The sequence below is a fragment of the Mytilus californianus genome, unplaced genomic scaffold (assembly GCF_021869535.1).
Source record: "Mytilus californianus isolate M0D057914Y unplaced genomic scaffold, xbMytCali1.0.p SCAF_5, whole genome shotgun sequence".
Lineage (NCBI taxonomy): Eukaryota > Metazoa > Mollusca > Bivalvia > Mytilida > Mytilidae > Mytilus > Mytilus californianus.
In genome coordinates, this window is record NW_026262701.1 from 45,159,686 (window position 1) to 45,185,573 (window position 25,888).

General features: G+C 32.3%; 1 protein-coding gene and 1 long non-coding RNA gene across 2 annotated transcripts in view; both read right to left on the reverse strand.

Annotated features, from left to right (window-relative positions):
* LOC127701992 (hemicentin-1-like) overlaps positions 1-25,888 on the reverse strand; it is a 187,047-nt gene that overhangs the window by 59,108 nt on the left and 102,051 nt on the right. The window lies entirely within an intron of this gene.
* LOC127702308 (uncharacterized) lies at positions 16,251-18,895 on the reverse strand. Its single transcript, XR_007982366.1, has 3 exons — positions 18,813-18,895; positions 17,513-17,540; positions 16,251-16,657 (listed from the first exon to the last, which is right to left on the reverse strand). It is a non-coding gene; the product is annotated as an uncharacterized LOC127702308 (long non-coding RNA).

Below are 25,888 nucleotides of genomic sequence, written 5' to 3' on the forward strand. Positions count from 1 at the left end.
CAGGTTCTGGGTTCGAACTCTTTATGCAGACAGGGGTAAATAGTTGCATAAATATGTTGAAAATGACACAAAAATACAAAACGTAAAAAAACCCTCTTGTTACACAATACTGAAAAATCAGGTTAAGCATTTAAAATAGATTAAATGAAAACATTTGCTTGTAGGTACATATAATACCTGAAAGAGACTACTGATGTACACGCAACAACATTAGATCAATTGTTTTTAAATTGAAAGTAGAACAAATTGCAACGTAATTTATAAACCTGAATGCAACTTCAAAACACAAAAAACAGATTACAAAATATCCACACAATATAACAGACAGCATCTGAACCACAAACAGTCGACTCCTACAGGAAGAATGACATAAAACATAGCACAAATACAAACTATAACGAAAGAACACGTAATCCAGATAGCCTTACGTGTTACAAAAACACAATAAAACCTGCATTGTTCATCTACCAACAATATGACTACTGGGTTGAACACGGAAATAAAAAAACGGCGAGTTGTTTGAACAGCAGAGTTAAGATGTTACCGTTACAACTGGAAGCTAGGTAAAGTATGCTAGTTACCTTACTGCCGCTCAAGAACCCCTCCCCTCCCCCCCCCAAAAAAAACAGAAAAAAAAAGAAGCCGCACTCCCTAGCTATAGACGGTTCGTAAACATTAATAGAAATCGGAAGTATTTGTAAGTCAAGTGAGTATTCAACCTCATTGGAATCCATAAAGAAAGAAACGTGACTACTGAACAAGGACTTTATAACGCCTCCAGCCTTTTCTATTGAATATTTAGAGACATTTCTCGAGTTTGAACAGCTATAAAAAGACTCAAAAAGATATAAGAAGTCTGCTTACCCTTCCGGAGCACCTGAGATCACCCCCAGTTTTTGGTGGGGTTCGTGTTGCTTAGTCTTTAGTTTTCTATGTTGTGTCATCTGTACTATTATTTGTCTGTTTGTCTTTTTATTTTTGGCCATGGCGTTGTCAGTTTTCGATCTATGAGTTTGACTGTCCCTCTGGTATTTTTCGCCCCTTCTTTTATATGACCTTCACCTCACTTTTTACGGTTCATAGCTAAATGCTAACCTTTTTGTGTTTTGGTCTGGAATGATTGTAAGGTGTATATGTCTGTTTGGTTTTTATCATCTGACCTTGACCTCATTTTATGGTTCATTGATTAATATCAAGTTTTCCTGGTTAAGGTTGTCTTTTAGATACTTTTTGCACTAGGTAAACTATATTAAAGCATGGAATGATTGCCAAGTGTACAAGTCTATCTGGCAGGGTTCATCTGACCTTGACCTCATTTTCATGGTTCATTGGTCGATATAAGGTTTTCATGGTTTGATCTGTTTCATGTACACTATAAGGAATAGGTCCACTATATTTGGTGTATGGAATGATTGTAAGTTGTACATGTATTTCTGTCTTGGTTTATATGACCTTGACGTCACTTTCTTTGATCATGTTAAGTTTATGTGATACTTGTAGTAACTTTATATTTAGGACTTTCAACATAAATTCACTGATCAGTAAAGCAGGCGAGACATTTCAGCGTGTGCATTCTTGTTTATGTATGAATGTGTTGCAATAAGGAGACAACAGGTTATGCTTAGAAAATATAAACTCGTATGAAGCAGAATTCATTCAGAACCTTCTAAAAGACAAAAAGAAAAAGCACCTTGCAAAATTCTTTAATTTTACTTTCCGATATATTGATGATGTTCTATCATTGAATAACCCATATTTCAGCCAATACTTACATCTCATATATCCCAGTGAACTTGAAATTAAGGATACTACTGATACTAGAAGGACTGCTTCATACCTTGATCTTTTCCTCAATATTGACACAGATGGACGACTTCACACGAAAATCTATGATAAACGGGACGATTTCAACTTCCCAATTATCATTTTCCCATTTCTCAGCAGTAACATACCCTCTGCCCCTTCGTATGGTGTTTACATATCTCAATTGATACGTTATTCTCGTGCTTGTTCACACTATACGGACTTCATATACATGAGTGTGCTCCTTACGCAGAAACTGCTCCGACAAAGTTATGAGGAGGACAGATTAAAAATGACACTCCGTAAATTTTACGGACACCATCACAAATTGGTTAGTCCATACGATGTGTCTTTGTCCAAACTAACTAAGGACATTTTTACCACGTGTTAGATTGTGGTTTGTCATTACGTCGTCTGATCTTTTGATTACCGAACGTGACTTATTCCCGATTGTGACTGTTTTGCTGAGTGTAAAACCGCATTGCTATAAGACGTGTCACGATACTTTTCTATCCCAAATTCATGTATTTAATTTTGATGTTATATTTGTTATTCTCGTCGGATTTTGTCAAATGTCTTAACGTCTTTTATGTTAGATTCGTGTGTTATGGTAAAGATAATTAATCACCCCCTTCATTTATTAGATTTTAGTTTGGTTCAACAAAATTTATACGATATATTTGATTTACAGTTTGATTTAGAAGAAACACCGACATAGCTAGATAATACAATTAATTATCTAATTACTACCACAATTTGATATTAATAAGTATTGTAATTTTCATTGTTATTAATAAATGTAATGTCAGTATTACAAATCTAATCTTGAATCAATCCTAATCCCATCTTATTTTTGGGAAATATTATTACAAATTCAAATGTGACGTCACTTTGTGTTTTTTTTTAGAATTTCAAATGTGACGTCACTTTGTGCGTTGAGGCTTTGGCTAACTCGGCTGTGTATTTTCATGTGTTGGATTAAGTTTTTTATGTAATGTATCCGTTTTTATTCTGTAGTTAGTCCCTACTTCGGTTTTATCATGTATATCTATTATATAGTCATTTTATAATATTTACTGTTTGCAAAATTATAAATTATTCTAAATAATAAGGATGTTCTTGTCCCAGGCAGAAAACCATGGCAGTGTTGGGCGCAACGTTTTGGAAGTTTTGGTCTTCGGTGCTCTTCAGCTTTGTACTTGTTTTGGCTTTCAAACTTTTTTCATCTGAGCGTCACTGGTTGGTCTTGTGTGGACGAGATGCACGTCTGGTGTAATGAATTTTAAGCCTAGTACCTTTTGTTAGCTATTATTCGTGTGTTTCTTTGTCTTATATGTTCTCCTATTTATTTGTATTGTGGTCCTTTCATGTGATGTTGTCGTTTTGGTGTTGTGTTTGACGTTGCCATAAAAGCGGGAGGTTTGGCATGCCACAAAACCAGGTTCAACCCACCATGTTTTTCTTAAATTGTCCTGTACCAAGTCAGGAAAATGGCCATTGTTATATTATAGTTCGTTTCTGTGTGTGTTACATTTTAATGTTGTGTTTTTGTTGTGTCGTTGTTTTCCTCTTATATTTGATGCGTTTCCCTCAGTTTTAGTTTGTAACCCGGATTTGTTTTGATCCCTATCGATTTATGAGTTTCGAACAGCGGTATACTACTGTTGCCTTTATTTGAACATATAACTGATATCGTTTTAGTTCTATCAACGACAATAAAAGGTAGGGTATGCTTTACCGTTAAATATTCTTTACTTTTTACGAGAAACATTATATATACAGAGCTCGGGAATAATGTGATACCCACTTTAAAAAGTTTTCAATCTATTCCAAGTTCTGAAGTTAAGTAAGGATCAATTCTTAACTCTCTTTACAAGAGAGTTATCTGGGAAGAACTGTAAGTTATAAAACAGTCTTTAGAACAGTTCTCCAAACAACTTTAGAACAGTTCTTCTTACAAGTTTAGAACAGTTCCGGACAGATGTGGTTCTACCCCCAGAACAAATTTAGACAGTTCTTATCTCGAATAAATTCTGACAGAGCTAACATAGAATAGCTCTGTCCAGTTCCACTCTAGAACAGGTTAAGAACGTTCTACCCTTGAACAGAGCGTGACAGTTCTAGAATAGTTTCCGACAGCTGTTTATATTCAGGTTTTTATTTATTTCTCTATACTACTAAAGTAACGAAGTCAAATTTGTTAGCTGGCATGATGTAAAAAACGACGAATCAAAGAATTCAACTTTATATATAACTAATATAGGGCAATGGTTTTGTTTAAAAAATTTACCATTCCAGGCCCTTTTTGTTTTCCACATAAAAAGTAAAATAACAAAAATACCGAACTCCAAGGGAAATTCAAAACGGAAAGTCTTTTATAAAATGGCAAAATCAAATGATCAAACACATCTAACGAATGGAAAACAACTGTCATATTCCTGACTTGGTACAGACATTTCCTTATGTAGAAAATGATGGATTAAACCTGGTTCCATAGCTAGCTAAACCTCAAAATTTACCATAGCACAATGGCGGGATTTATAAGTACCGATCAACGTCATCAGTATATAATCAAAAATGGATAAACAGTAAAGTTTAAAAATATGCAAGTCAACAAAGGTGAACTTTAACACGTAATTAAGATGATAAACAACGTCAGTACCTAGACTCTATACTTCAAGACCATCATGTATTATTTGTGAAGTTGATACGGAATATTTTTCAACAAGGTCTTGGTATCTTCCAATGAACTTTTTTAGAAACAGGACAGGATGTTCTTTGACTTAACCTTGGCTCAACAACTTTCTTCTCAGACACTGGTGACGTTTTATAAAGTCTGAGTAGCAGCTACAAGCTCTTAAATACCGAATGAGTTGGGGAAATGTATATCCCATATGCAGGTGAAGTTGGTAAATTGTTGTTTAGGTGGGGAAAATTTTTTAATTTCAAAATTAAAATCGCCTCGCTTGTCATAGATTCTGGTATTGAGATTACCATGTATGTCAAATTCGAGGTATAAGTTTAGAAATGAGGCGGAAGAAGCCTTGTTTGTTGTTTCGTTAATTTCTAGTTCAGGAGGATATATTAATGGAACCCAATCAGAAAAGTACATCATCAATATATCTGAATGTGAAACTAAATGATCGCATGAGTAATATTACTAATAATTAACAAGTTCCGGGTCGAATCCGATACCGATAACAACAGTATATGTCACATGTAGTTTCTTGTTAAGAAAACCAAACGGGTTCAAACAGAAACGTCTTAAAAGCAGAGAAAACTGTGCATCTTATAATCATCACGACTTCAAATACTAAAAATCCAGCCTAAAAAATAAGGCGTAGGTACTTTTATTCAGTCACGGACCCGCAATGTCGTAGATATGACCTAGTTAAAAGGTAAAATAACAAAAATACCGAATTCCAAATAAAATTCAAAACGGAAAGCCCCTGATCAAATTGCAAAATCAAATAGCTATATCAAATACTCAAACACATCAAACGAATGGAAAACAACTGTCATATTAAATCTATTCTATTCAAAAGTGATCTTATTTTATTTATTTGTTCGTTTACTTCTTAATTATCTTAATATTTTTTAAATTTTTTAAATTGTTTTCTTAATTATCATGACTATCATGTTTTCATTTATTTATTTGTTTTATTTATTTCTATTATACATATATCATTAACCACGCAATATTCTTGGATATCAGTATGACTTATAATGCATATTTATTTACTATAGTATATTTTTTAACTATTATTTCAAATCTTAATGTTTCCTTAGCTTTATGACCTGTTGACAATATCAACCCGTGTCAAAATCTGCATAATGATACTAAGCCAAATATGTTTCTTTATATAACACTGTTTAATGTCTGTTAAATTTGGATATAAAAACTATATCCGCAAAATACATCGAAAATATTAACCCGTATTACTCGACCCTCGATATGTATAATAGTATTTCCAAGATAATATATTACTTGTAATAGTGATCATATATATTACTAATCAAAAATGAATACCCATACAAACGACGAAATATTTTACCAAGACTGTAATTATTTTTACTATTTAATCTTTTTTATAAGTAGCGGGATATTCCTTCTTACTGGGCCTGTTCTAAATCACTATCAGAGAACAGTTATTATTTACGTTATAACATGTATAAAGAACTGCTCTACCCTATAACAAATTCTTGCAGTTTTAACATAAAATAAATTCTTACAGTTCTACCCGAGAAATGATCCTGACAGTTCTATCTCTGGAACAGGTTTCAACGCGTCTGGTTTCGATCTTTTTGGAGTTCATGCGATCCCATCAGTTTTTGATCGTTCCCTCAATTGAGATATTCTTAATATAATTACGAGTTTTGAACATCAGCAAAATACTTCTGCCCACATCTACTTTAGATCAGTTTTAGATAATTCAACTCCAAAACTAATTAAGGCAGTTCCAAAATAATGAAACCAACACTTTATTAATTGCATGCATCCGAAGCGCTTTTCCAGATTTTCCTTTATCAGGAACAATCAAAGGCTAATATTTGAAAGTCAAGGATGTATAAGAACAGTTGAAAAGTTATATGACCATACAATTTCGAGCTTAGAATTGATTCTGACAGTGCTTCCCTAGAGGTGCTTTAGGGTAAACTTACTAAAACTGTTAAGAAAGATCAAAGCAGATCCTAACTATATCTCTTACCCTGTAAAACTCACTTTTGTTTTAACAGGTTACGTTTGTAAACTTAGTGCCATTAGAACATATTATAGAAAACCGTTATAATTGTTAAATGAACACTCTATAGCATTCGGCTACATGTATATCACCGTCTGAAAAAGGAAAGCTTTTGTTGGTGAAATTAAAGATTTCATTTTTATATTGTCCATTTCGTACCAGTGCAGTTATGTCTGAAGATGGACATTGTTGACTGTTGTTGTTCAGCTTTATAAAACTGAAGTTATTTTGAATCAATCTCTGTAGCACGAATGATTCATCCACTGATGTTCAAACGTATACAGTAGTGATACAATTTATATTAGATTTAAAACAAAACGGAAAATTGAATTTCAATTTAAAATAGATATTCTGACCAATTATGAAAGTGTAGAAACAAGCTTCCTTGTCTTTTATCTAAATATTGAAGTCAAGTTACAATACGTTATCTCTGAATCAATAAATCTTACATATTAAACTTAGTTACCAAGATTAAGTAAACAAAATTTCCTTTACAGGTACATTTCAAACATGACGATTGAATCTTATCATAGTTGTTTATTTTTAGATATTTACGTCATACATTTCATGTGCCATAAAACTGTTTCGAAAAGGATATATACTACACACTTTCAATTTCTTCTGTGTATGATAAAGGACATAACCAAGAGGGAAGTGTATTAAATTGACTAATATGTTTAATAGTATTAAGTTATAAGATACCGTTTCATTAGATATTTTATATATGTCATACTGCAACTAGAACACTTCCTGTTGTCTTAATTTGCCAAATTTAGCAACAAAGTAATATTTCGTGCCATGTCGATTTCTATCACGTCAAATTTGAAAATTGTTTGATGGTTGGAATATTTAATATTTAAAGTGTATACGAAATACACAGAACACAACATAAAAAAAACATTGGCAAGCTTTATCAAACAGTTATTGCGATTTAACTGACGACTTTTGTAAGAGTTGTGTAACCGAACACGTTTTCACTTATCGCTACACCTTCGCAACCGTGAAAAAAACAGACATTTTAATTTTTCCTAATTGGTCGTTATATCTACAGCATATTCAGAATGATAAACCATGTATACCGAAGCGTACCGGAAACTCAATGAGAGAGTTATGTCCCTAAGTGAATTGTATTCAACATATGTGACGTGTTCTTATAACTCATAAATCGTTAGATATAGAGACCTAGGGTCTATTAATTTGGAGACAGAGGTTTATATAAGAGAAGATTAGGTCAAGGTCCTGTTCTTAATTTTGACATCGCTTTTACTAATAAACGGTCAAGAGTTTTAATCTTCCAAATTGTCAGTTGCAACCTGTCGTAACTAAAATACATTCAGGTCTAAGTGATACTTATAGGCGTTTACCTCCCTGGAATGTTTAAAATAAGCTATACGATGATTTAACTCATAAATCATACGAGGTATAAACCGGGGGTCTTTTGCTTTTAGATTCATGACATTTGATCCTACAACAGATTTCAGATCAGCGGATAATTTGACGGTCTGTATTATGACCATTGCAATGAATTCATACTGGCACATGTGAAGCTGGAATGTTTTTTTTTTTTTTTGTAAATGAGAATTAAAAAATTATCTCCCTTGTTTCATTACAAGGACATATAAACCATCATTTTTGAAATCATTGTTGAGTAAGGTAATTTAATATTTGACATCGGAAGTGACTTTTTATCTCGACGAAGCTATTTAAACTCCTTATTGCATACAGAAGTGACACAAACTATGTATTCTTTTACATAGTGTTATACTAGAAAAAACCCGCGCGAGCGCGTTTCGAGGACTACTCGAAATGTTTATGGTGATACACAGCTTGGTTTTGTGTTTTGTGTTTCTCAAACTGTTTTTATGCACTGATGCATTATGTTGATAGTTTTTATTAGTTTCTCAGTTCTTCTTCCATAGGAGTTTGAATGTCCAATTAGTAGCTTCTGTCTCGTTGCTACTCAGGTGCCCTTAGAACGGAGGAAATAACTCAGAGAAGAGGACAACCTAGAACACTGACGATTAAAACATTTCCCAGTGGTGCTAGTCTGTAGTATTTCTCTTTTTTTTTTCGAAAGGTGCGAGTCAAGTTCTGTCTCTGTGTGATACGGGTGCTCCAAGAACGGAGGAAATAACTCAGAGAAGAAGAAGACAATCTAAAACATTTCTATGGTGCGAGTTTGTATTTTTTTTTCGAGTGGTGCGAATTCTGTCTCTTAGTGACACGGCACGGATGCTCCGAGAAAGGAGGAATTTACTAAGAGTAGAAGAAAACAATCTAATGATTAAATACATTTCTTCGAGTTTGTTATATTTCTTTTTTTTTTGAGTGGTGAGAGTTTGATAAAGTCATGCAAGTTGTATTAATTAGTGAGAGTGTTTGAGTGGTGCGAGTTGGCCGTGGGCCGAGTTGTCGGGCAGTTCGTCGACTAAGCATGCGCGAAAGCGTATAAGACACGGATCAATAACAGTCTCCGAATTTGGATATTTTCTCAAAAATTGGCGTTTTCTGTGGAAAAAAGATTGTTTCAAAGTCAAATTTAGGAAGTACAAAACACTACATTTATACGTCATATCACAAATATTTCCGACTTTGTATGGTTTCAGAGGAGTTGCGGCTCAATGAAATAGTCACTTCCTTTAGTAGTATAGGTATGTTCTACTTTAACCTCAAACAATTTATTAAACAACTTTATTGTATAACTTGAAAAAAAACTTACTGTGATAATGGTAAAAAGACAATACATGACTTTTTTTTATTCAGTCTTAAGTGTAAAGACTTGCAGCGAATCAAACCTTCATTCACCGGAAGGAAAGAAACGGACGTCAGACAAATTTAAGACATTCATAAATTCTCATTAAACTTCTACATGAACTATTTTATGTCTTTTTTCTTTGACGGTTGAATTCTTTCATAAATTGTTAAGGCCTGGTTCGAACAATAGCTTGCCATATGGTGTAGCTGCTTTTCGATCGTTAATGATCTTGTGATGACGCCAGCATATCTATTCTAATGTTTTATTTACTTTTTACATTTTTTTTTCAATTTGTATGTAATTGATGTTACAAAACATCTTTTTACAGTCATGTAAATCAAAGGTCAATGAGACTGTACATTTGATTCTAGTTATTCTCTTCTCCTCTTCTTTCAAATGTAAATTGTGAACAAAAATAAAGGCCACTTAAGTGAGGGTATCGATGGGATTAATAAAATAGTGAATATTGGGTAAAACATACAGAATAATTGGTAAATTAATAAAAAAAGAAGACAATAATGGAGATATCCATAATGGGAGGTTAGGGTTGAAATATAAAGAACACAGAAAAATGGGTAAAAAATTCAAATAATACAGAAACGAAGATCCCCCATCAAGATCCTCGTAAGTGTTAGGGATAATTAGCCACGAAGTATAGGTCATGAAAATCATTTCGTCTATTTATATAATTTTTCTGGGATAATTCGAAATTGATTGTATGATATCATCCTGTTGCTGAAGGTCTTAGAAATAATACTGAAAAACACGTGCAAGAATTATGCAATCAGTTTATAGATTATTTGAATAAAATATCATACGATTTCACGTGAACAAAATGTATGTGATTATCACGTAAAAATCACGTGAGTATCACATTGGATTCAATTGAAACTTATATGAAATCAGTTCACGTTAGTTTCACACGTAAGCTTGTTTGAGATAAAAATAATGTAAATTTTACACGAGATTCAGATAAATCTGAATTCACTTGAAATTCACATAAGAAAATTTTCTCTGATTATTTTCCTGAAGGTAGAGCATTGAAGCATATAATAGATTAAGATTGCAAAATGAGGCTATACCGGGATTACATTATCTACATGTTCTATGTACTGTAATCGATTTCGTATCATTATATAACTACTTCCAGTCGGTGTCAATCGAAATCTCCATGGACAAGATCAGCTAAATAAATAACAGGTGCTTCTGTACTAGTACGATTAATTGATACATTTAATGGTAAATTCAGTATGCTGATAATGCAATTACACAAACATCGTTTGTTTCGAGTCTTACTGATACAGGCTATTCCAGAAAAACGTGACAAGCGCAATGAGATCGGGATTATGTTTACTTCATCGCATAATACACTTCTATCACACAGTAGGTATACATTTTACACAAATCTGTGCGTCTTTATTTGGTTATTTAAACAATAATGGTATGCCACGGTTGTTTTGTTTAAAACATTTATATCGTACGAAAACAGGCTACCATTTCAAATCATGTCTTGTCACCGATACATGTTTATGGTAAACAACAGGTAAATCTATAGAAATTTAATCAACACTGTGACACTAATATTTGTTTGTTCATATATATCATCGATATGTACATAAACTTCAATTTTTGTGAATATGAGAATAACATACAGAAACACCTTCTTGTAACTGTTTCATTGCAGAAGAAAAAAACCAAAGAATTGTTTGACAGAAAGGTTTTACCTGGTAATTCGTAAAAAGATATCTTCAACCACCAGTTCAACCATCCACGATTTTTGAAACTCAAATGCTAATTCAGACTATGCCAAAAATAAAATTGTTAGTCTTCATCGTAACATTTGCACAACTATTGATTTGCCTGAATATTTTCCTTGGAACGAAACAATACGATGCTAACTTCCAAGGTACTGTCAAATCAACGTCGAGGCGATATAAAGAATCGAAGGTAGAATTGATATTTGAGACAGATATGGAAACTTTTTCTCAGTTTTTACAGTTCCAAAATATTGGAAAGAAAAACATGCTTTTGAAAAATCCATACATCTTTAACTGTACCAATATAAATGAAGTACATATATTGAAGTCCAACGTTGGAGGAGGAAGGTCAAAAACTGTTGATATTGGGATGTTTAAAGGAGAAATGGTTGCTACGAAGAGGATTTCTGAAATTAAGCCAAAGGTAATCAGTGAGGAATACAGAGAGGCTCTTTTCATGAAAGAAATATTACTAAGAGATCAATTAGAACATCCGGGTCTTATTCAGATGTTAGGATTTTGTGTCCGATATATAAACAGAGAAGGATACAAAGATTTCCCACTTAATGATATTAGAGCTGTGTACGAGTATGGTGAGGAGTTTGATATTGAAAGTTTACAGTTAACAACGAATGACCGACTTTTTCATGCTTTTGATCTTGCTAAACTTTTATTATATTTACACAAATCTCCATTAGGATCTTTGAAAATAGGTGATTTCAAGAGAACGCATTTTCTGTTAGTAAAAAACAAGATTAAACTAATTGATCTAGATTATATGCACAACATTGAAAAGCAATGTCATTATTCACAGAATATTACTTCGAATGCATGTCCATATAAACTTGCATGTACACGTCTGAACATAAATGAATTATCGAACACGTTTTGTGATTATGAAAAAGGTTGCAAGATTGGAAAATGTGAAGGATATAACGCGAAAAGAAATATATACCATATATATACAACTTTTTTAAAACATTTGTTGAGACCAGTACTATTTCCTGTACAAATACAAGAATTATTGTCAAATTTACTGTCGACTCTTAAGGACAATGAAATCGAGGTAGCAGATTTAGTTGAACTGTTGGGAAATATCATACATTCTTTGACCATTAAATTATAAACTGCCTTATATCTGAATTAAACATATATATATATATATCTTGTTTTTTTACCCACTAAAATAAGATTAAATAATGTACAGATAATAAACAATAAAATGGAAATGGTTGCAAATGTAGTGCTTTCAAAAAGCTATTCAGGATTTAACTGAATAAGGAACGCCCAGACTTTAAAACCTTGAAACGACAAGGATGTATAAGACATTGAACATGTGATGAGCTAGATGACAAAACAATGACTTCAACAGAAAAGCCAAATCAATCCAAAGTCAACCTTCTATGAGGAAGTTTTTATCTTAGTTTCTAACTATTCTGAAAATTAATCCTAGGATACATGTATAAGATGCATGAATAGGTCAATGAGGACACGTGCGCGAAATTAATCATGGTGTCATCAATTTATTGTACCTCTGTTTCCAGATGTGTAAAATAACAAAGCATGTGACGCAAAGTTATGCTTGCACGGTGTAATTGTATTTCACACGCAAAACACGCTAGAGTATTCTAAAAAATGTAAAACCATCGGGCTGAATGCGCAATATCCACTAATGGGACCGGTTTCCTTCAAAGGCAATAATTTACAAAAATGGGTAAAACGACATACTTGGAGATATATGAATTGAGAATTTGTGTGATACAAACCTTAACAATTCATAAAACAAAAACAAAATCAAAAAACTTTTTAAATTTCAGGTCATCTGAAAATTTTTACCCATCAATTAACAAAACAAACACACTTGAGTTTGATGTGTATTGTAGTGTTTTACGAGAAGATAAAACATTACAGCAAAAACTAGTAGACATGGTTTTAATGAACACGTCTCTCGTTTGTCTTTATAATTCATTCTTTGAATGGAAAGTCCATAATGTACTGTGCACTGGACGGGTCCTCCATGACAATTAAGAATATTTAATATGTGGTTGGGGGATCGTGACTTAAACAGTCTAATGATATTTAACAATTTATGATATGAAGATATTTTGCAATGACTTTTAGCGACAAAACATATGATTTATTCATTTGAAGGGCTTAGCATGGCCATAAAGAGAGAATTGGAGTATATCTTCATCTTGGATTGTTAACAGCAGAACACAATAAGTCTAGATTTTAAATCAAATCGACAAATTTCGGTGCAGGAATGCAGTTTACTTTAAACAGTTTTAGATTAAAAAAATTATGTACTAAATATAAACATTCAATTTGAAAAAAAAATCGTTTTCAACCTCGTCATTGGTTTTCGAGGTATATCTATCGTTACAATATGCACATTGACTTGTTACACTTAACATTTGGAGGTAGCGATATCTGTTCCGAGATTCAAGAATTTCTCAAGGTAATATTTTGTACCAAAATTTAAAAAATACAGGTTTACATTTCTTTTCATTTCTTTAAATCAATTTTTTTTATCAGTTTTTCATCGATTGTGATACTTCGTTGGCTCTGTTAAAATTAATAGCAATTCACTCATTAGTTTGTTAGAAATAAGTGTTATGCAGTGTGGTTTCAATTAACCAATTTATATAATTACTTGTATCTCTAAACGGGAATACACTACACAGTAAATTGCATTGATGAGAAGATTGGATTACCTGTTGGGTTTATTGATAAAAAACAAGTTTATTCTCTACCAATCCTACATGTTCGGGTGATTATATATATCGGAAACCTCGTCAGTTGTTGTTTTTAACTAAATATTTTGTGTCCTTCAGGTATTTTTGTAGTTGCTGGTATAGAACTGATACTACCAGTATAATTATTTCAGAACCAAGCTTTCTTTCAACAAGATATTTCAGCGTTTGGCATTTTAGTTTCCCTATTTTTTTAATAGAAATAAGGAGATGGCGTATGCTTGCAAATGAGACAACTATCCAGCAGACACCACTTGACGTAAATGATTGAAATTTTAATAGGCCTTTTACAAAGAAGAAAACATAAACAGCATAACAAGATATAAACATGACAAAATGTTAAACAATTAAAACGGAAAAAAAGACTGGCCTGCTTTATGTAAAAAAAAAAACAACAACAAACAAACAAATAACGAATATGATAAACAGCAACAAATAACAACCACTGAATTACTTACTACTGACTTGTGACAGGCACATATATCATGTGGCGGGGTTAAACTTGTTGGGGGGGGGGGGGAGGGAGGAGGAGTGCGCATCCTTCTCCTCACCTGGAACAGAACTGTAACAGCTCAATATAACAAACTATAAAAATCATTTGACTCACCAGATTGATACAAAGCACAAAACCAATTTACATTGCAGACACAAAGTACCTACTGGTTTCAGTAACTTTTCGATGTCATTGACTTAAACTCACATCTAATTTTATTCATATAAGTAAACGTATGTTAAATAAGTGAGATGAGTCATTAAGATGAAGGCTTGAGACATCACCAAATGGGATTTAACACCAAATGTGTACCTACAATAATCAATTTGAGGGGTGCCACATATGTATAGTAGGATATGATAACCCTTTGGGAGCACGGGTTACAGTTCGGAATACTCAGCTTTAATTTAATGTAATTTTTTGTTTGTCTTTTCGTTGTTTATAGTTTTTAGCCATGATTTTGTAGGTGTGTATGTCTGTTATGAGTTTTGATTCCCTCTTTGGTATTTTTAGCGTCTTTTTGTGAGCTTTGAAATATTGGTTGTAAATGATGCTGATCAAATAGATAATCTAAGCCCTTTGTTCGAATAGAGACCTTTCCTGTTAACATGGCGTTGTCAGTTGTTATTAAGACATAAGACAATGATTACAAGTTCAATATTCGACTCCTATAACTGTTTCTTCCGAACATGTTTTAGACCATAGTTTATTAAAGTAAAACATGACTACGAAGATAATGAATACACACACACACAGTTTTCAGGCCTACCTCATGATTTGTTTTATTGTTATAGAATATCTATATTACTGATGACCGTGAATATTCACCACCTGTTGTAGTCGCAATTTCGTTATTTATTACTGAACTGAGACATAATCGAAAACGTCTTTTCAACGTTTTTTTCTTGCAATGAATGACACGTGTTACACGTGAAAAATGAAATACTTACCCAGTCCATAGCACCTGCTATAGTCCCCAGATTTTAGTGGTGTTCTTGTTGTTTTCTATGTTGTGTTTTGTAGACTTGTTTGTCTTTTCGTCGTCTTTCGTTTTTTGCCGTGGTCTTTCAGTTTTTTGCCGTGGTCTTTCAGTTTTTTGCCGTGGTCTTTCAGTTTTTCATCGACTAACGCGTTTTGTATGCCAACCCCTTTAACGAAACGAATTTTAGTGTGTAACGGTCATGTTGATCTTGACAGGATCTGAACAGATTGAATAATTAACTAATTATGTTTCAATTAATTTGTAGATTAATTGACTGTGGCACTACTCTGAGAAAATTAGCTTGCAGTCAATACAGTACTGTTCAGTAGCTGTTTTGACAATTATGTATGGTGTTGCTCTGTATAGGTAAATAACAACTACTAAACAATCTGAACAAAGATTGAACTGATGTTGACTGCAAGCGACTGATCTGAACAGAACTGAGTTAACCGCAGCGAATAAGTCTGCAAATGGGCTGTAATATGTTAAGTGACTTAATAATTGATTGTTCAGTTTTTGAAGAACTGTTCAGATCAATTATATTTATTTGACTTATGATTTTTGTTTGCTACCTTGATATCTCCTCACTCCTGGAAAAAGGAGTAGCAATCTCTTGCATAAAAGAGGTAGCAATTTCCTGCATAAAACCATAGCTTTGTGTGATAATATCAATAATTCATTAATAGGTTGAATGTAATTGACTTTTATAAGTGTTGACTTCTTCACCAACAAAAAAAAAAAAAAAAAAAAAAATTAAAATCGAAGTATTATTTAAGTTAAGAAGATTTGTGCTATGTATGCATTGAAAATGTTATAAGTTTATTTTTCATGTGTTGGATATTTTGTTATTCAACGTTGCAGCAACTAAACAATACATATAAGGATCCCAATTTCGTTTATAATGATAATTAATTAATTAAAAAGCAAATTACCACTGTCTAAAGTAAAATGTCAGAAAACACATGTTAGTTCGAAGGATAATTATTCAATAAATTAATCTAAAAAAAAGAATATTCAGTTAATGATAGAAATAATTGAATTATGTTTCTGTGGCGATTCTAAAGGTTTATTTCTGTTGATCAAATTGATTCCATTAGCAACAATTATCATCCTAAGATTCAGACAACTCCAGACTTTTCATCTTGATAGTCATGTGTACTACGTTGTAGATGTCATTGAGTTTCCACTTATGGGTTCCAAGTAAATCCGACCTGGTTCCAAGTAACTATTGTCTGGTTGCAAGTAAGTATTGTCTGGGTCCAAAAAAGTATGGTCTGCTGGTATCGTCATATAATGACTATACTCTACATTGTCCTGTGCCGTGTTGTATACGTGCATCTCCTGTCTGTTTGTATCCAATCCGTCATAATCTCTGTCAATCATATAATAATTGATAATATATTCTATCTCCATTCTTCATAATTACGGTTTAAATTATGAAAAAAGTACTGAAATACGTTGCCAATGATAATACGTTTTAGATTACTGTATATGTACTTTTTTTGGAATGTATTTACTTTCACGAATTTGGTATTGCCGCTGAATTTGCGTGTACTTAAATTCGTGGTAAATGTTTTTACCATATACCTACCGCGAAATTCGTGAAAATAAATGCACCACAAAAAAAAGTACATACTATACAGTAACTTTCGTTATCAAACCTGTATTATATTACAAATTCATAACGCCTGATTACTCACAAGTTTACTAGATCACACAATTAACAAGTGTTTAATCATGGGTGTGTTAATGACAACGTGAAAAGTATGATTCGATTCATTCATTGCTATTTTCTGCATGTCCTGAGACAAATATTCAATATTTGAACACTGACAAACCAATTATGAAATTCATTACTTATATATCGAGTCTTAAATGTGAGTTTACCGCGATGTCATAATAAATATAAAAGAACATTAGGAAATTATGAATGTCGCTGAAGAGGACATGATGCATTGCAAAGATCACCTACTGTCTGATCACTTATGGAGCATCTGATTACCTAAGTTACCCGGTTTTGATAAGGTTTATTTTGTATTGAAGTTTTATTTTATATTTAGTGTTTAGTAAGTTTTTTTATTTCGTCTCGTCCTTTCTCTTGTTCATCCACAATGTTGTCTGCTTTATTGGATGTATAGTTTTTTTGTATGTCCTCTTGGTATATTTTCTCATTTTTAAAATACACTCATTCTAATCTGTCATACTTTCATTTGTAAAAAACACGTACCTGTCACGATCTCGATGTTTAGTATAATCTGAAACAAATAATAACATGTTAAATTATTTCAATATTAAAATTGTGCAAACACTGTTTTGAATATGTATTCTGATATCTCGTGATTTCATGTTAACTACAAGTATTTTAATCTTAATACATATTCAGCAGACATCAAAGTTTCGGTTATAAATGCTCTTCAACTTCGTGTTGGATTTGGCCTTCTAAATGTTTTGATTCAAGTGCAACTAATGAGTCTGATGCAGCCAAAAATGTGTCTGACACACCAAATAATAAGCCTGATATCTTTAATGAGTTTAATTACAAGAATACTCATGATAAATCTATCAATTATAGTATGTCTGCTATTATTAACCTATGTCAGCATTTTACATCATTCCTAGTTTGTAGAGTCTCGTCCTACAAGGGCTTATGTTTTCTAAAATAGTTCTGCAAACAGAAAACAGGGGTACTTTTTATTAATATTAATGTATGTTGCATTTTGAATATAAGTGTACGATCAACGTGGTCAATAGCTCCATAATTGCAAATAGATTAGGATTTCGAAATTAGACGGAGAGGAGGAGCTTCATGTCATCGCAATACTGTAAAAAGAAGTTTTGCAATATAAATTAAATAATTATTTAAAAATAATACCAATTTCCATTGAAGTTTTTTTCGTAATTCTAACAAATGTTCAAAAAGAAGAGAAAAAAAAAAACAACCCCACTTAATATGAAATAAATTCAATTAATATAAGGTCTTTGTAAACATATAAACATTTTTTCTAAAATATGTTCAATTGTAATATAAAAGGGTTTAATTAGCAACATTGTACTGTATCAACCATCTCTTATAAAGGGTATACATAGATTATAATTAACGTACTTGTGATACTCTATTAGTCAATTACGTTTTTATTTATCAAGTATATAATTTAAATGAAATGAAAAGAATTCGAAAAACAATGAGAAAGTATTTCATGAACAAAAAGTAAAAAAATAAAAAAGGGACTTCCACCTCAAAAGGGGTATTTGAACAGTAGCACCGGATTTCACTCCTGTTTTTGGTTAGGTCGTGTTGCACAATCTCTAGTGTGCTGTGTAGTGTATTTTGGAATTGTTCGTCTCTTCGTAGTTTTCGTTTTTTTTGTAATGGCGTTGTCAGCGTTCCGTCGACTTAATATGAGTTTTGAATGTCCCCTTGGTATCTCCTGTCTCTTTTTGAAGACAGATTGCGAATAAATGAGATGTTGTCTTATAATGATATGAAGTTGATATGTATATGATATTTGAATATTGATTATTTTTACCTGCATTATCCTGCTTGTTGGAAATAGCTGCCTGTTGGGATACGTATTTGTTGCTAAAATGACAGTTAAAAGAAATACACCTGTATATGTATATGTATTAGTATTTAAATGGTTATGTTATCAAATAAAAACCATCAGTAAAACTGATTGATAGCGTTTGATTTTGTCAGTTTTTCTGGACTTCCCCTCTTCGAAATTGCCTTGGAGTTCGGTATTTTTGTTATTCTTTTTCACTACTGAAAGCAGTTTCATCTCTTGGACCTAAATGATTCCACATACGTTTACTTGTATGCATAAGTTTGTTTCATGTATTCGCTGGTCAACTCCAGACTTTTCAGTTAGAGAGTCACGATTACTAATAGACTTCTTAGAACAAATATCGAAATTACTTTTATTCTATAGTGTGATCAGGTTTTGTTTACAAATATAAGAAAGGCATTGCACAAGTTTCATTTGTATTGACTGAGAGTTTATATAAACTATTCTTATATCATGAAAACAGTATATTGTTGTTTTTTGCGTACTCAGCATAAAGTAAAATAACAAAAATACCGAACTTCAAGGAAAATATAAATCGGAAAGTCCCTTATCAAAGGCAAAATCAAAAGCTCAGACACATCAAACGAATGGAAAACAACTGTCATATTCCTTACTTGGTACAGACATTTCCTCATGTAGAAAATGGTGGATTAAACCTGGTTTTAAAGCTAGCTGAACCTCTCACTTGTATGACAGTCGCATAAAATTCCATTATATTGACAACATTGTGTGACGAAACAAACAGACATAATAGTTAAACATGTCAAAAATAGGAGTACAGCAGTCAACATTGTGTTATAATCTTAATCACTATAAAAACAAACAAATATGTCAACAAAGAAAAGCAAAATGGCATATAGACAAAGCACATAAGTAAAATTGAAAGACAATGCATTTTCTTTATCTGTAGAAAGATTTGAGCATAATAGAGTAATGAAAAATAGAAAAACTACTTCAAATGTGTATGTGCCATTTCCGTTTCAGAAATATCAACAAATAATTGCTTTTTTTCTTTGTAAAAAGAAATTCAGTTTATGTTAATCCTGTTAATAAATCAAGACTTGTGGTGATATTATGTTGCTTTATGGTTTCATGTTTGGACCATCTTCATAATTTGAAACGAATGATAATCATAAGTAGATCACCTTTTATGCATTCACGAGATCAAATTTGCCAGAGCGTTAGCAGTTGGCTGGAAAAATAGTGGAATTTGCAAAGTAAAGACTTTATTTATTCTAACCTTTATTGAAATACTATTGTTGAAATTGTTCTAGCTAGAATATTTTCTCGTTAATGCTTTAAAAAAAACCATCATAACCACAAAGGTTCGCACAAATTCAGAGAAAATTGTCACTCCCGACGCCAAGGCCAACTCACGAAACAGCACGTCTAATTAAGTGTTGTCTCTGTGTGTTGACTTTCATTTGATCTATTTCTGAATTCTGCCTCGCGAGAAGTAAAGGCGAGACAAAAATATGAAAAAAATTAAAATTCTTCTATTTTAGACAACCGTTACACTCAACATTTACCTGGGTTTTAACAAATTGTTTGGGTGTTTCCATCTTGACACTTTATTTAATGCAAAATACATTACAAAAGCATAAATCTGATTAGCATTCAAATATTTGTACTCACCTTGCATTGTCGTTCCTTTTCTCTCGACCTACACATATACATGCCGCATTTATTAAACACAAACCTTAGTAATTGGTTTTATTGTTATTTAACTTGAGATCCCGTTTCATATTTTTTAGATTGCATTAAATAAACCCATTGTTACTGGATCACACATTTGAAATTATCAGTTAAATTATCTAGGTGGAGCAGGATCTGCTTAATCTTCCGGAGCACCTGATATCACCCCCTGTTTTGGTGGAGTTCGTGTTGCTCAGTCCTTAGTTTTCTCTGTTGTGATTTGTGTACTGTTGTTTGCCTTTTTCTTTTTTAGCCGTGGCGTTGTCAGTTTATTTTCGACTTGTGAGTTTGAATGTCCCTATGGTATCTTTCGTCTCTCTTTTAACGTTTCCAATTTCAGCTTTTACTTTGACCAACATGACTTGACTTTTAACTAAACAAATATTATGTGTGGATGACAAACTTAACGAACTGTCTCCTAATTTTTTTAATGAGAATTTACAAAAATGATAACAAAACTCAACCAACCAATAACACCAGCATTATGCATTGAAACAGTTTTGATCGAATTGAATTAATCTTAAATTTCCAATAACAAAATGTACAACACATTTATGACAACTAAGGAAGCTTTAAATTGATATTACAAATGTAATCGATGTAACCACATATGTGTGTATCCTCAAATGTGTTCATTTACAGTAAAATCAAGAAAATACCAGAACCTCTCTGAAAACTGCCGATTTTTAATTTGATAAAAATTTCATGATGTAATATATCATGAATAGTGAAATAAATAAGCCATTTAAAAGTTTAATCACATTTAGGCGATATTGTTCAGAAATGTCAAATTTGATCTTAGATAATATAAAGCAGTGTAATAATTATGTCAAAAAACCAAATATAAACAATACGACTGGTTGATAACATACATTTAGTCTTAACCATGTTAACCAAAAATTAAGGATCTAAACATTGATAGGCGTTTTTATCTTTTTTTTCCTTGTAAATTCTAATAAAACAAGAAATGAAAAGATGAAAATTAAACTGATACTTTTCGAAGTACAGAAATGAACAAAATGAGCAAACTGATTTTAGAATTAGAGTATTTTTTGTCTCAATTCAGAATGTAAAACCGTTCCCTTAATAAATGTCGGAACCATAATTGCGGACTTATATTGGTGTCCAATCTTTATTTTAAGAACAATCAAAACATATAAAATGAGGTAACAAAATAATACCAATTGACAGTCGGAAAGAAAACAATACCTGCTTTTGAGACATTTTGAGAATAGGACACAACGTTAGAAATAAGACTTTGATAAAAGCTGAATCATAACATATTCACTGACATGATGTGGGTAAATGAAGTTTCTGTGTACTTTGAATAATTATAGGTAAAATAAAGTTACCTAATATGGTACAATGTTAACCATCTTATTGATTGGAAATGCATAAAGTAAATTTTAATATGAACTAAGTAAACATACCTCTTCTGTACCAGATTGTCACAATAAGTAATACAACAATACCCAACACTGCAACAATTCCAATCAGACATAAATTATAATATTGTCTTCGTCTTCATCTGCAAATAAATATTTGATCTTTCAAAGTTGTTTTTTTTTTTTTTTTTTTTGATTTACTGTTATATTTCTAAATGCTGTATACTATATATAATGTTTTGGAGATTTTTTTACATCAAAACGTCACAGGAGCATGCAAAATGAAGAAAATCTACCGATATATGGTATTTCAAAATAATGAAATTTATGATATTAGAGAGCATTCTATAATATGAACGTTTTTTGTCGTGTGTACGATTTCGATGTTTATGAAGGTTAATCCAGAAAAGCGTTTCGGATGTATGAAATGTATCAAGTGTTGCTTTAATTTTTTACTACACAGGATCGATACCGCTGCTGATTGACTATCAGTTCCCTAGGGTATCGCCAGCTCAGTAGTGAGTACTTTGGAACTGACATGATTTATCACGAACATATATATTCTTAAACTATCCGTATATAAATTTATGAATTATTAAGAAACTAAGGTTTCATCTCCCTCAGACAAAATAAATCTTAGATGCAGTTTGCTATTAATTTTAGATTCTTTTTACTCATATAACTCTTCAATGTTTGGGTTTTTTGTAATTCCGTGACTTACGAATAGTCGGTTTAAACGTTCCTGATAAAGGTGGATCCAGAAGAGCGCTTTGAAGGACGCATGCTCTGTATTAAAAGAGGGACGAAAGATACCAGAGGGACAGTCAAACTCATAGATCGAAAACAAACTGACAATGCCATGGCCAAAAATAAAAAGACAAACAGACAAATAATAGTACAGATGACACAACATAGAAAACTAAAGACTAAGCATCACGAACCCCACCAAATACTGGGGGTGATCTCAGGTGCTCCGGAAGGGTAAGCAGATCCTGCTCCACATGTGGCACCCGTCGTGTTGCTTATGTTATTACAAATTTTGTTTGAATTTTTTACTGTTGTTTATATGTTCGCACGTCTCTGTAGAGTCTGTTCTAGTTTTGTGCTTTTGTGGAATACAAACGTATGAAACCAATTTTAGTGACATGGCATTTGCTTGGCATATGCTGTATAAATCTTTTGTATGCTTGTTTTCCTTTGCTCAGCTCTTCATATAATTGCATATCACGGCTTTGTGATACCTAAAGCGTTGAAAAGGCGTTAAAAAGTGACCTGAATAAATGATGAACGTCATAATATTTATTTCGACAGGAATTTTTAGGTTCAACAAAGACAAAACTTTTGTTTTTTTTTTATAAAATTAAGAATAACCGATTACACGATTATTAGATTTTCATCACAGTGATATTTACAAATATTATCTGCTGTACACAATATTGAGCCTTTTGAACTCGTCCGATCCGTTCACTCGACAAAAGTGTTTGTATTGTGATTTGCATTTTATATTTTAAAGAGTATCAATAAGTTAAATATCTGAAAACCGGTACTATCGGGGATATAGAAAAACTAAATACAGTCGAACCTCGTTGTGTCGAAGTCGAAGGGACTGGACTAAAGTATTCGACTCATCCGAGGTTCGACTCATCCGAGGTCGAGTGTGTCGTCATAATTTGGAATGCATGAAATACGGTATGAGATTTCCGTAAATTTATATAATAGATACTTTGAACAGTGTGCCTTTTTTCGATATGACACTTTATGATTGTGTATTCAATCTCCATTTTTGGTCCTTCATAATTATTAAACACACAAGTACAGATACAAATCATGAACAAATAAAATCAACAGTATACACAAATATTCACAAAGGTCAGTCACTATAAATTTTGAAATCACTCGCGGAACGAAATAAGGTCTAAACGGTCTCTGATGAGGTCGTCTGCTTTACATTAAATTATTATAATTGTTTTAATCCTTTTATTTATTGTAATTAATGAGTTTTAATTCTAACGATTCATTTAATATCGGTTTGTGTCATTTAAATTCGTTTCGTTTTTATCTCTTGTGAAATATGTTCAACACACTAACGTTCCGCTTGAACAATCAACAAAGGTAATAATTACCAGCCACCATAAACATGTCATGTTAACTGTTATACAAACAAGTATGTTTACTCAGTTTTAATTCTTTTGAAAATTGATAAGGTTACATAAGAAATACATCCGATTTGAATTTTTATCATTAGGTCTGCATTTTTCGAAAATTCTTACTTCCGAACTTCGAGACATCGGGGTCAGTTTACATTAATTTTATATCGACGGGACTATAAAATTTACTCTACTTAACCGAGTATTCGAATCAACCGAGTTCGACTCATCAGAGTTAATTATGCATTTCAAACGGGAATTTTACCGGGACCTAGAAATTACTTCGACTCATCCGAGTTTTCGACACAACCGAGTTCGACACAACGAGGTTCGACTGTACATATTTTTTATGTTGTCAAATATTTGTTATTAATTTCCAATCTGAACATTTTCAGTTGATCAAATATTTCAATCTGAATGTTATCAAATTTATCTTAAAAAACAAAATATTATCCAACATACCATTCATTGTCAATTACAAGCAAGTAGATTGAGGATCATTGTTATCAAATAGATAACTAACACCACAGCAAAGATCTTGTCCAGTTTTGTCAGTCGACGGAACCAAATTCAATGTACCAGCTACTGTATAACTTCTGTCAATGATATCATATGACTGTACAACTGTTATCTCGTTTGGATATTGCTTATCTTGGATTCTCATTAATATGGTCGGAGCAGGGTATCCATTCGCTGAAGAACAAGTCCATTTTCCAGAGGATCCAGAAAGAAGGCTTGAAGGACCGGTCAGTGTTGGAACCCTTGGAGCAACTAAACAGATACAATAATGAAAATACTACACATATAAGATGTAACCAAATGATATTTACATATAAGATACTGTGAATTAATTTATATTGTTGGTTATCAATTTTCATTGATTGAAAACAAAATGCTTTCTCGTGGTTTCCTGATTTTGTGACTTCACAAATTATGCATACACCATTACTGCATTTCATTGAACACTAACATTCGTGAAACCCCTTTATTTGCAAAATTTAGTATCCCCCGAACATTTGTATAACTGTTTAAAGCAGTTGTGATTTAATCTCGCAATAAGATGAATTAAGGCGACAGTCGTTTACCGATGCTCTAATCTTGTAAATCAAAAAGAAAAAGACAGAAATTTAGAGAATCGCATTACCTTCTAAAGGAGCGAGACCAGATGCGTCGACAGGGTAATTGTCCCTTGCTATAAATGCATTATCCGTCATGCGAAGTAACATTCAGTTAAATCTCACAATTGGGGAATTACGTGTAAGTGAGTAGATTATTTATTATAGTGACATGTGTAGTTACAATAATGTGTCAATTAACATAATTTAACATAATATATACATGCACAAGTCATGTCTTCTTTCACTGTCCATGACGTTATAACACTAAATCCCTGGGATGTGTTTTAGTTGATTTTAGACTCTGAAGTATGATTTTTTATTTTTAATTGTTTTTGGCTTTTGACTAGCTTTCAGTAACTGCGAGTACTCTCAAATCGTACTTTCGTGTTATTTGACCTGTTGATACAATTTGTAATGTATTTTTGTTATTTAATGTTTACTTATTTAGTGTTATATCTCGTCTCATTTTTTTAAATATTTACCACCTTTGATAAGTGTTTAGTATGACGATAAATTTTCACTTCTGTTCTCGTACTACGAACAACAAAATTATTTATTTTGTAAAAAATATTTCCGTACTCCATGTATACAATATGACAAAATTATTTTTATTTACCTGTGTACGTTATTTTATTTGGCGGCATTTTGTCCAAGGCTATGGTTGTCTTTCTGATATTGTTTTACATCTGACC